We start from the raw sequence: 12,281 nt of genomic DNA on the forward strand, positions 1-12,281 counted from the left end.
TTTCATGGATACGGAGAATCAAAACCATCTAGCCATACACGACTTGTACACTGAGGACCGAAATCACATACTCCCTGTAAGGGGTTGAATAGTACCCCCAAAGATCCAAAAGCTCCAGAACATGTGAAGGTGACTTTTTTTGGAAATCGACTCTTTGCAGATGCAATTAAAGTAACATGAGGTGATACTGGATTAGGGTAGGTCCTTATAAGAAAATATGGAGAGGGGCGGAAGATGGCGGCGTGAGTAGAGCAGCGGAAATCTCCTCCCAAAACAACATATATCTATGAAAATATAACAAAGACAACCCTTCCTAGAATAAAGATCAGAGGACACAGGACAATATCCAGACCACATCCACACCTGAGAGAACCCAGCGCCTCGCGAAGGGGGTAAGATACAAGCCCCGGCCCCGCGGGAGCCGAGCGCCCCTCCCCCCAGCTCCCGGCGGGAGAAGAGCAGGCAGAGCGGGAGGGAGACGGAGCCCAGGGCTGCCGAACACCCAGCCACAGCCATCCGGGCCAGAGTGCAGGGCCCTCGATACTGGGAAAACAGGGCAGCAAGAAGAGTGAGCAGGCACTGGAGGCTGGGCGACAGAGGACATAAGAAAAGCGCGCGACGATTTTTTTTTTTTTTTTGCTTTTTTGCTGCTTTGTTTTGGCGAGCGCTTTTTGGAAGACTTAAAGGGACAGGGACCCCAATACTAGGGAAACAGGGCAGAAAGACCAGTGAGCAGAGGCCTGAGGCTGGCACCGGAGAATAAAGAAAAACGAACGACCACCTTTTTTTTTTAATTAAATTTTTTTTTTTTTTTAATTAAAAAAATTTTTTTTCTTGTTTTTTTTTGTGGTCGTTGTTTTGTTTTGGCGGGTGCTTTTTGGAAGTCTTAAAGGGGCAGGGCGGGTCACTTAATCCAGAGGTAGGGAATCCAGGATCTCTGGGCACCCTAACCCCTGGGCTGCAGGGAGCAGGGAGGCCCCTTACGGAGATAAATAGCCTCCCAGCAGCTCCTGCTCCAACGCGACTCCACCATTTTGGAGTAGCTGCCCGAGCCAGGCCACGCCCACAGCAACAGCGGAGATTAACTCCATAGCAGCCGGGCAGGAAGCAGAAACCCTGTCTGCGCGCAGCTGCGCAGCACAAGCCACTAGAGGCCGCTGTTCTCCCAGGAGAAGAGGGCCACAAACCAACAAGAAAGGAAGTCCTTCCAGACGTCACTCGTCCCAGTTCTGCAGACTATTCCTATAACCATGAAAAGGCAAAGCTACAGGCAGACAAAGATCACAGAGACAACACCAGAGAAGGAGACAGACCTAACCAGTCTTCCTGACAAAGAATTCAAAATAAGAATCATAAACATGCTGACAGAGATGCAGAGAAATACGCAAGAAAAATGGGATGAAGTCCGGAAAGAGATCACAGATGCCAGAAAGGAGATCGCAGAAATGAAACAAACTCTGGAAGGGTTTATAAGCAGAATGGATAGAATGCAAGAGGCCATTGATGGAATTGAAATCAGAGAACAGGAACGCATAGAAGCTGACATAGAGAGAGACAAAAGGATCTCCAGGAATGAAACAATATTAAGAGAACTGTGTGACCAATCCAAAAGGAACAATATCCATATTATAGGGGTCCCAGAAGAAGAAGAGAGAGGAAAAGAGATGGAAAGTATCTTAGAAGAAATAATTGCTGAAAACTTCCACACACTGGGGGAGGAAGTAATCGAACAGACCACGGAAATACACAGAACCCCCAACAGAAAGGATCCAAGAAGGACAACACCAAGACACATAATAATTAAAATGACAAAGATGAAGGACAAGGAAAGAGTGTTAAAGGCAGCTAGAGAGAAAAAGGTCACCTATAAAGGGAAACCCATCAGGCTAACGTCAGATTTCTCAACAGAAACCCTACAGGCCAGAAGAGAATGGCATGATATATTTAATACAATGAAACAGAAGGGCCTTGAACCAAGGATACTGTATCCAGCACGACTATCATTCAAATATGATGGTGGGATTAAACAATTCCCAGACAAACAAAAGCTGAGGGAATTTGCTTTCCACAAACCACCTCTACAGAACATCTTACAGGGACTGCTCTAGATGGGAGCACTCCTAGAAAGAGCACAGCACAAAACACCCAACATATGAAGAATCGAGGAGGAGGAACAAGAAGGGAGAGAAGAAAAGAATCTCCAGACAGTGTATATAACAGCTCAATAAGCGAGCTAAGTTAGGCAGTAAGATACTAAAGAGGCTAACCTTGAACCTTTGGTAACCACGAATTTAAAGCCTGCAATGGCAATAAGTACATATCTTTCAATAGTCACCCTAAATGTTAATGGGTTGAATGCACCAATCAAAAGACACAGAGTAACAGAATGGATAAAAAAGCAAGACCCATCTATATGCTGCTTACAAGAAACTCACCTCAAACCCAAAGACATGTACAGACTAAAAGTCAAGGGATGGAAAAACATATTTCAAGCAAACAACAGTGAGAAGAAAGCAGGGGTTGCAGTACTAATATCAGACAAAATAGACTTCAAAACAAAGAAAGTAACAAGAGATAAAGAAGGACACTACATAATGATAAAGGGCTCAGTCAAACAAGAGGATATAACCATTCTAAATATATATGCACCCAACACAGGAGCACCAGCATATGTGAAACAAATACTAACAGAACTAAAGGGGGATATAGACTGCAATGCATTCATTCTAGGAGACTTCAACACACCACTCACCAAAAAGGATAGATCCACTGGGCAGAAAATAAGTAAGGACACGGAAGCACTGAACAACACAGTAGAGCAGATGGACCTAATAGACATCTATAGAACTCTACATCCAAAAGCAGCGGGATATACATTCTTCTCAACTGCACATGGAACATTCTCCAGAATAGACCACATACTAGGCCACAAAAAGAGCCTCAGAAAATTCCAAAAGATTGAAATCCTACCAACCAACTTTTTAGACCACAAAGGCATAAAACTAGAAATAAACTGTACAAAGAAAGCAAAGAGGCTCACAAACACATGGAGGCTTAACAACACGCTCCTAAATAATCAATGGATCAATGACCAAATCAAAATGGAGATCCAGCAATATATGGAAACAAATGACAACAACAACACTAAGCCCCAACTTCTGTGGGACACAGCAAAAGCAGTCTTAAGAGGAAAGTATATAGCAATCCAAGCATATTTAAAAAAGGAAGAGCAATCCCAAATGAATGGTCTAATGTCACAATTATCGAAATTGGAAAAAGAAGAACAGATGAGGCCTAAGGTCACCAGAAGGAGGGACATAATAAAGATCAGAGAAGAAATAAATAAAATTGAGAAGAATAAAACAATAGCAAAAATCAATGAAACCAAGAGCTGGTTCTTCGAGAAAATAAACAAAATAGATAAGCCTCTAGCCAGACTTATTAAGAAGAAAAGAGAGTAAACACAAATCAACAGTATCAGAAACGAGAAAGGAAAAATCACAACGGACCCCACGGAAATGCAAAGAATTATTGGAGAATACTATGAAAACCTATATGCTAACAAGCTGGGAAACCTAGGAGAAATGGACAACTTCCTAGAAAAATATAACCTTCCAAGATTGACCCAGGAAGAAACAGAAAATCTAAACAGACCAATTACCAGCAACGAAATTGAAGAGGTAATCAAAAAACTACCAAAGAACAAAACCCCCGGGCCAGATGGATTTACCTCGGAATTTTATCAGACATACAGGGAAGACATAATACCCATTCTCCTTAAAGTTTTCCAAAAAATAGAGGAGGAGGGGATACTCCCAAACTCATTCTATGAAGCTAACATCACCCTAATACCAAAACCAGGCAAAGACCCCACCAAAAAAGAAAACTACAGACCAATATCCCTGATGAACGTAGATGCAAAAATACTCAACAAAATATTAGCAAACCGAATTCAAAAATACATCAAAAGGATCATACACCATGACCAAGTGGGATTCATCCCAGGGATGCAAGGATGGTACAACATTCGAAAGTCCATCAATATCATCCACCACATCAACAAAAAGAAAGACAAAAACCACATGATCATCTCCATAGATGCTGAAAACGCATTTGACAAAGTTCAACATCCATTCATGTTAAAAACTCTCAGCAAAATGGGAATTGAGGGCAAGTACCTCAACATAATAAAGGCCATCTATGATAAACCCACAGCCAACATTATATTGAACAGCGAGAAGCTGAAAGCATTTCCTCTGAGATCGGGAACTAGACAGGGATGCCCACTCTCTCCACTGTTATTTAACATAGTACTGGAGGTCCTAGCTACGGCAATCAGACAAAATAAAGAAATACAAGGAATCCAGATTGGTAAAGAAGAAGTTAAACTGTCGCTATTTGCAGATGACATGATACTGTACATAAAAAACCCTAAAGACTCCACCCCAAAACTACTAGAACTGATATCGGAATACAGCAAAGTTGCAGGATACAAAATCAACACACAGAAATCTGTGGCTTTCCTATATACTAACAATGAACCAACAGAAAGAGAAATCAGGAAAACAACTCCATTCACAATTGCATCAAAAAAAATAAAATACCTAGGAATAAACCTAACCAAAGAAGTGAAAGACTTATACTCTGAAAACTACAAGTCACTCTTAAGAGAAATTAAAGGGGCCACTAACAAATGGAAACTCATCCCATGCTCGTGGCTAGGAAGAATTAATATCGTTAAAATGGCCATCCTGCCCAAAGCAATATACAGATTTGATGCAATCCCTATGAAACTACCAGCAACATTCTTCAATGAACTGGAACAAATAATTCAAAAATTCATATGGAAACACCAAAGACCCCGAATAGCCAAAGCAATCCTGAGAAAGAAGAATAAAGTAGGGGGGAAATCACTCCCCAACTTCAAGATCTACTATAAAGCCATAGTAATCAAGACAATTTGGTACTGGCACAAGAGCAGAGCCACAGACCAATGGAACAGACTAGAGAATCCAGACATTAACCCAGACATATATGGTCAATTAATATTTGATAAAGGAGCTATGGACATACAATGGCAAAATGACAGTCTCTTCAACAGGTGGTGCTGGCAAAACTGGACAGCTACATGTAGGAGAATGAAACTGGACCATTGTCTAACCCCATATACAAAAGTAAACTCAAAATGGATCAAAGACCTGAATGTAAGCCATGAAACCATTAAACTCTTGGAAGAAAACATAGGCACAAACCTCTTAGACATAAACATGAGTGACCTCTTCTTGAACATATCTCCCCGGGCAAGGAAAACAACAGCAAAAATGAGTAAGTGGGACTATATTAAGCTGAAAAGCTTCTGTACAGCAAAAGACACCATCAATAGAACAAAAAGGAACCCGACAGTATGGGAGAATATATTTGAAAATGACACATCCGATAAAGGCTTGACGTCCAGAATATATAAGGAGCTCTCACGCCTCAACAAACAAAAAACAAATAACCCAATTAAAAAATGGGCAGAGGAACTGAAGAGACAGTTCTCCAAAAAAGAAATACAGATGGCCAACAGACACATGAAAAGATGCTCCACATCGCTAATTATCAGAGAAATGCAAATTAAAACTACAATGAGGTATCACCTCACACCAGTAAGGATGGCTGCCATCCAAAAGACAAACAACAACAAATGTTGGCGAGGCTGTGGAGAAAGGGGGACCCTCCTACACTGCTGGTGGGAATGTAAGTTAGTTCAACCATTGTGGAAAGCAGTATGGAGGTACATCAAAATGCTCAAAACAGACTTACCATTTGACCCAGGAATTGCACTCCTAGGAATTTACCCTAAGAACGCAGCAATCAAGTTCGAGAAAGACAGATGCACCCCTATGTTTATTGCAGCACTATTTACAATAGCCAAGAATTGGAAGCAACCTAAATGTCCATCAATAGATGAATGGATAAAGAAGATGTGGTACATATACACAATGGAATACTACTCAGCCATAAGAAAAGGGCAAATCCAATCATTTGCAGCAACATGGATGGAGCTGGAGGGTATTATGCTCAGTGAAACAAGCCAAGCGGAGAAAGAGAAATACCAAATGATTTCACTTATCTGTGGAATATAAGAACAAAGGAAAAACTGAAGGAACAAAACAGCAGCAGAATCACAGAACTCAAGAATGGACTAACAGGTACCAAAGGGAAAGGGACTGGGGAGGATGGGTGGGTAGGGAGGGATAAGGGGGGGAGAAGTAGGGGGGTATTAAGATTAACATGCATGGGGGGGTAGGAGAAAAGGGAGGGCTGTACAACACAGAGAAGGCAAGTAGTGATTCTACAACATTTTGCTATGCTGATGGACAGTGACTGTAAAGGGGTTTATAGGGGAGAGCCTAGTAAACATAATATTCCTCATGTAAGTGTAGATTAGTGATAGCAAAAAAAAAAAAAAAGGCAGTTCCTGTGTGGTAACCTGCAACGAGTTCTACGCAAGGGTATAAAGGGCATATAAAAGTGTAGGCAAAGGGTCTGTTTGTGTTTATACAGAGGATCAAAGCCTAATTGGGCTACCCCAAAAATGAACTAAGATATGATATGAAAAAGAACTTCCAACATCTGCACTCTCTGGAAGACTCATGCCAGAAGATGATCATCAAAAAACCCCAACAAAGATCTACGCACTGCTACAGCTGTAGATGCACTCATCCCACCAGTTCCTGGACTTGCCATGGGAATGAAGGAGATATCTAAACTGGCCTGTGCATACAGTAAAACAACAAAATTGTACTGGATCTATACTGTTGGAACTCAACCAAGAATTTGGAGAAGTGCAAATTGTAGCGCTCCAAAGTCTTACAACTACAAACTATTTACTGTTAAAAGAACATATGGCATGTGAACAGTCCCCAGGAATGGGTTGTTTTAATTTGTCTGATTTCTCTCAGACTGTTCAAGTTCAGTTGGACAATATCCACCATATCATAGATTTCATAAATCATTCACAAATGCCTAAGGTGCCTAACTGGTTTTCTTGGTTTCACTGCAGATGGCTGGTAATTACAGATATGCTTTGGTTATGTAACTATACTCCTATTATGTTAATGTGTGTGTGCAATTTAAGTAGTAGCTTAAAACCTGTACATGCTGAAGTTACTCTACAAGAAGATATATCAAAGAAATGATCAATCTTCCCATGTTTTCTTCCACCTACTACTTCTATAGCTTTTCTTCTTCCTTCCTAATTACAACCCTTAAATAGAATTCGTGCCTCATATCAAATTTACCGAGTATCATAATTCTTCCAAGTGGTAAAGATACCTCAAGACAAATGCTGGGCATAGAAGCCACAGGGCATAAATATGCAAAGAAGTAAAAAGCTAACTTTTTCAAACAATAAGGCTTCTCTCTCACTTACCAACTTCACATTTCCCTGTATGGCCCCGGAAGATGACTGGTTAGCCAGAGACGGGTAAGATTCCTCAAGGGAGGAACAACCTAAGACAGGCACAGTCGCAGGGGGGCCATCAGGTGAGAAATTGGGGATCAACAGAGGTGAGGCTTAGAACCTCACCCCCCCGTTCTGAGAGAAATCTTCTGCATACGTGGATGTTTTATTGCCCTGGTCTAGCTTGGATTAACACATAGTCTACAGGCACACACCTGATCATCTACATGTGCTCTCTTACAACACTAAACTATGTTTTCTACCTTTATCTTGTATCTACCTACCACTTCAGCATTTTATTAAAAATAATAATAATAAAGAGAGAAAAGTGGTATCCACATATAAATCAAGTATAAAAACCAAATGAGTATTCATATTTGAACTGACTGTTTAGAGTTCATAATGCATGAGCAAAACCGAAAGTTTCTGTGATGACTGCCCTTGTACTGTTCACTATGTAACTTATTCATTATGTAAGAATTTGTTCTACATGTAAAAACTTGTGTGTTATGCCTCAGAAGATTGGAGACTGACAAAAATTAGGCTTGGGGTGGATTAATGATTGTGCATTGAGCATTGACTCCCCTATACAGAATTTTATTGTCGTTAACAACCATTTGATCAATAAATATGAGAGATGCCCTCACAAAAAAAAAAAAAAAAAAAAGGACAGACTTCCAATGGTAAAATAAATTAGTAACCGGGATGTAATGTATAGCATAAGGAATATAGTCAAGATATTGTAACAGCCTGGTAGGGTGATAGCTGGATCCTAGAATTATGTATATAAATGTTCTACCACTGTGTTGTACACTTGAAACTCATGTAATGTAATACTGTGTGTCAACTACCCTTCAATAAAAAATAATTATTTAAAAAAAAAAAAAAAAAAAAAGAAAGAAAATGAAAGTCTTGCCAAGGATGTAGAGAAACTGGCCCCCTTGTGCACTAGTGACAGGAATATAAAATGGTATAGCCCCTGTAGAAAACAGTATGGTAGTTTCTCAAACAATTAAATATATAATTACCATATTATCTAGCAATTCCACTTCTGAGTATATACCGAAAAGAACTGAAATCAGGGTCTTGAAGAACTTATGTTCATAGCCTCATTATTCACAATCATAAGAAACAACACAAGTGTCCATCAACTGGCAAGTGGATATACAAAATGTGACACATATATACAATGGAATATTATTCAGCCTTAAAAAAAATCCTGCAATATACTACAACATGGATGAACCTTGAACACATTATGCTAAATGGTAAATGGAAAAAAGTCATTCACAAAAAGGCATACTGATGACTCCACTCATATAAGGTACTCAAAATAGTCAAAATCATAAAAACAGAAAGTACAATGGTGGTTGCCAGGAGCTAGAGGGCACAGTGACTGGACAGTTACTGCTTAATAGGTATGGGGTTTCAGTTTTACAAGAAAGAGTTATGGTGATGAAAAGAGTTGTGGTGATGTCCGTACAGCAATGGGGATGTATTTAACACCATGAACTGTACACTTAAAAATTGTTAAGATTGCTAATTTTCTTATGTGTTTTTTTATCACAATAAAAAAAGAAAGAAAAGCATGACTGCAATAATCACCAAAAACAAGAAACTCCCCAAACATCCATCAGCTGGCGAATGGATAAACCAAATTCATATAGTAGAATACTATTCACCAATAAAAAAAAGAAAAAGAACAAACTACTAGTACATATAACATGGATAAATCCAAATGCATTATGCTAACTGAAAGAAGACAGATTTTAAAAGCTACATACTAAATGATTCCATTTAAATGACTTATTGGTAAAAGTAAACTACAAGAACAAAAACAGATCAGTAGTTGCCAGGGGTTGAGGTGGAGGGAGAGTCTGACTACAAAGAAGCAACATGAGTGAATTCAGACTATTACAATGATGAAGATACATATGTCAAAATTCACAGACTAAACACTAAAAACAAATAAATTAAACATTTAATGTATGATTGAAATCTGTATAAGAATGAAACCTTTAAAAGTCAACTACTTAAAATGTCAAAATATTTTAAGGTGAGTTATTATTCAGCACCATATGCACACAATGCCAAAAGTACAATATGCCATATTCAGCCACAACTTGTTTTGTCTAGTCCCTCACTTAAAAATACAAAACCGTTAAATGAGAAGTAAAACATTTTTAATTTATGTACTGCAGATTGTAGATAGTCAGAAAATGTTTGTTAACTAATACACAATGTAATAGAGTTTAGATTGACTTGGCCTTTTCACTTCACTGGTACATCCATTTCTCAAAATATTAACATACAATTGGAACAGAGAAATGCTGTCCACAAATTGTACTAACCTGAATTTGTTCAGTTAATCAATAAAGACAATATATTGAGCACTGTATCTTGAATGAAAACACCATCAAGTTCATGGGGAATCTCTCAGCAAAAGCAGCAACCTGGAACAAGAAAAATATATTAACTTCAGTTCTACTCAAATTTTAGCTAGCATTATTATACGTTTTTTTAAAATCCCCTTTTTTTCCTTAAGTAGCCAGTCATACATAACATGTTAAAACTTCTGTATATTCACTTACTCTGCAAGCAGTGCTTTTCAAATCCCAATAGGGAATGGATTTTCATTCTACAAATTATACTCAAACACAGTAACACTTAGTGGTTATTAGTTTGCTTCATAGGTCATATTAAAATAAGTCAGCACCATAAAACTTGATTTGTAAACATGAAATTCTTTAATTTTGTCTACTGCTTAACATATAAAGCAATCAGAAATGTCCCTTTTCAAACTAACACTCAAAATCTTCTACATCCCCCCATGCCCAACTAGCTCTTCAGCCTAATTTCTATCTTCTACACAGACTTCCATTCAAGCCCATTTAATTTGCTTGCTTTCCACAGAATAATTGTGCCATCCTCAGCTGTCTCCCTGCAACACATTATTCTTTCTTTTTAAAACAGACTTTTTCTCTCTTATCCTCTTTATCAATGAACATTAACCAACTTTCTCAAAATTCAGCCCCTCCATACCTCTCTGAGGGCTGATATGATCATTCTGAACTCCATTAATCATTTACAGGCAACGTTGCTGTCTTATATACACACCATCTAATGCAGTCTTCTTATTAAGGACCCTATTCCCCACTTTTGTTGCTGCCTGTCCATCATCTACTACCATGTTTGACACATAGAAAGTAATCATTATGATTAACCAATAAATGGTCTTAATAAAGATTCACACATCAAATGTTCACTATTATGTATCTGCAAGTCACTAAATACAAAACCCAAGAATAATATAAAGTTACAATACATTCTTGGGAAATATGTCTTTCTGCCAGTAATTCTACTGTTGCTACAATGCAAGATTAATCTCAGATTGACATTATTATTAACTGTGAGATGCAGTCTTTTTCCAATGACATCAAAGCCTACTGAAATCAATTTTTGGTGATTAGAAATAATGTAGAAGCATCATTACCAATTCCAACTCCCCTACCAAAAAGGCAATCCAACTATTTTCATTTTAAATTCCAAGAGTCAAAAATATATTCTGAAGTAGGACAGCCTATAAGAATTCAATAAATTACTCTAAACCAAAAGTAACAAGTACATTTGTATAAAGCTTTACTATTTACATTATCTCACCTGATACAACTGGTGGAGAAGAACAAAGCACTGCCAAGTCAACTACTCCCTGGGCCCATACACATACAATTCATAAATGGCCATTAACTATAAAGCCAGCCAAGGTTCACTGTGATCCTTTCCTGTAACTTCACCCAAAAGTCTTTACCAAACTCCCAAAACAATCCGCTAGTATAGGATTTAAGCTGCTAGCCATTACAGAAAATAGTACCAGATTTACCCTTAGACTGTGACCAACTTCAAAACTACTCAAAATATTTGATACAACAGTTGTAGACTTTGAACAATTAGTATAGATCTGCATTCCCTTAGAGAAGGGAAAACGCTAAATAAGCCCTATGAACACGTTGATTTTCTGCCAAGAGATGTTCTATACACCAGTGAGGGAGGGAGATTCAAAACAGAGCATAGCAAAATAACTAACTTGAAAAGACAAAGATCACAGTTCAGAAAGGTACAGTTGGCAAAAATTTCCGGAATTATGTACCAGAGGGGAGGGAGTTACACAACATAATACTAATTTGCACACACTTAAGATCAAATTCCATGAGGTCAGGCAAAAAACAACTGCCAAGAAGGTAAAAAACTGAACAAGCAAGGTTCATACAGAGCTGGGGACATGTGAGTTCCATTCAACCAGAGTAAACAGATCTTGTATACTTCTGGCAATAAGTAAAGACTTCAGCAGGGCTAAATTAGTCCTGGATTAAAGACTGCTCTATAATGACTTCAACAGAGCTTAAAACAAACCTTGAAACAACGACCTGATCCTCAACATCTCTAACAAAGGCTAGCTAAATGGAAAACCTCGTAATTCACAAGGCATCAAAAAAAATATTCAGGAAGGTTTTGCTTCAGTATTAGGGCAAAATTAAACTAAATGATCCCACTTAACAAAGATTAAAAGCAATAATTTAAAGGATCAAACACTTCCAGGCAACTTAAATACATTCCAGAAAAAAATTCAAGAATATTTTAGGAATATAGAAATATCCAGCAACCCAACAAGGTAATATTTTCAGCCTTCTTTACATGCCTGAGAAGCGTCAACTGATTTTGAAGCATATTAAATAAAAAAACAGAAAGAAAGAAAATAGAGCCATAATAAAGAGAAATATCAACCAACCAAAACCAGCCCAGACACTACACAGTTGATACCAGTAGGTAACTAGAA

General features: G+C 38.3%; 1 protein-coding gene across 2 annotated transcripts in view; it reads right to left on the minus strand.

Moving 5' to 3' along the window:
* Window positions 1-12,281, minus strand: part of FUT8 (fucosyltransferase 8) — a 415,176-nt gene that overhangs the window by 287,347 nt on the left and 115,548 nt on the right. For both annotated transcript variants that reach the window (XM_036906028.2, XM_036906025.2), the window contains exon 2: window positions 9,799-9,900. The gene's annotated coding sequence lies outside the window, so the exon portion shown is untranslated. The remainder of the gene's footprint in view (window positions 1-9,798; window positions 9,901-12,281) is intronic.

Source organism: Manis pentadactyla, chromosome 11 (assembly GCF_030020395.1).
Source record: "Manis pentadactyla isolate mManPen7 chromosome 11, mManPen7.hap1, whole genome shotgun sequence".
NCBI lineage: Eukaryota > Metazoa > Chordata > Mammalia > Pholidota > Manidae > Manis > Manis pentadactyla.